This window comes from Cibotium barometz, chromosome 47 (assembly GCF_041138505.1).
Source record: "Cibotium barometz isolate CiBa-2024 chromosome 47, ASM4113850v1, whole genome shotgun sequence".
NCBI lineage: Eukaryota > Viridiplantae > Streptophyta > Polypodiopsida > Cyatheales > Cibotiaceae > Cibotium > Cibotium barometz.
The window spans coordinates 6,044,211-6,045,478 of record NC_141092.1 but is presented as its reverse complement, the minus strand read 5'-3'; the positions used below and the strand labels follow the sequence as shown (position 1 = coordinate 6,045,478).

The 1,268-nt window shown below is 40.3% G+C and overlaps 1 long non-coding RNA gene across 1 annotated transcript; it reads left to right on the top strand.

Annotated features, from left to right (window-relative positions):
• The first annotated feature begins 352 nt into the window (after nucleotides 1–352).
• Nucleotides 353–954, top strand: LOC147611298 (uncharacterized). Its single transcript, XR_015263764.1, has 3 exons — nucleotides 353–529; nucleotides 614–704; nucleotides 795–954. It is a non-coding gene; the product is annotated as an uncharacterized LOC147611298 (long non-coding RNA).
• Nucleotides 955–1,268: the final 314 nt, after the last annotated feature.

The following is a 1,268-nucleotide window of genomic DNA, read 5'->3' as shown; positions in this document are numbered from 1 at the left end:
ACAAAATCAAAAAAGAAAAGGATTAACAAGTAAAAAGGATCCCAGCGAATCTCCAAGAACAGTATATCAAAGAAACAGAAGAGTTGGAATCAGCCAACCTAGAGATGCTAAGGAGCTTGAAGAGGGGTATTTTTGTCTTTGGGACAATGGAAGATGGTGAGAGACAACTCTCCCTTGATCTAGTGGATGTCAAGACTCTGATGGATAGGACAACACAGATCTCAAACACTATCCTATATGTGTGCCTAAAGTAAGTATGTGAACTGCCTTTACTAATGATATGGTCCTTCCCTCTTTAGTTTTTTTCCTTTTTCCTCAATGAGTTATCCTTGTTTTTGCAGTTTAATAAAGTGCCAGCTTCCTCAAGAGAGCTATTCTGAGGTGTTTATTTTGAACTCACAGCAGCAGCAGCAGCTGGCACCATTGCTAAGAAAAAGGAGCACTTCCCAGCAAAGCAAGAGATAAATAAGTGGTTCACGTATTTGAACATGCTGGAGGTTACAGTAGTAATTCTTCCATATGAATCAGGGTATGTTACTTCTCTATCTTGTTAGTCATATGCATCTAATAGATACGAGATGCCTTAGTTTTAGAGATTTATGCTTTTGCACAGGAACCATTGGAGCCTTGCTGGTATAGAATTGGATAAGAGAATCGTTGTGGACCCTTAATTCAATACCAAGATCATATCCTGAGTTAGGACTGTAAGAAACATTCAAAGCACCTTTCTCTAGTATTTGTGGCTGCTTGAAGTTGGCAATGTATCTTATTGTGAAAGCTTATTTATTATGTAGGTGTATAAAAAGGCTTCTTCATGTTCTTGGTTCCCTATATGGAGACTATGAATTGTACAAGTCAGAGATCAAGCAGGTTCAAGTTCCTGAGCAAGGAGACTCACACTCCTGTGGTTGGAGAGTGATAAGGGCCATGCAAAATATATTCTCCTAAGTCTCTTCTCCATGAATCCCTTCATGTCCAAGGTAAGTGGACGAATCATCGGGGGGACATTGATTTAGCTAGATTTGCGGTTTGACATTGTAAATTTTATTTATCAAGACCGCCTTATAGAACTATGATAGCAACTATGTGGTGCGGTATAGAGCTACCATGGTACGATTAATACTAAAGAATGCCACAAAGATGTCTGAGGATAACCAGCCGGACTTCCCCGATGCTGCAGACGTCGAGATGCTTTTTCAGGTTGAAGGGGGGGAGCCAAATCCTTTTGAGCACATAGAAGCACAGTCAAGGCCAGATGATGACGTGAA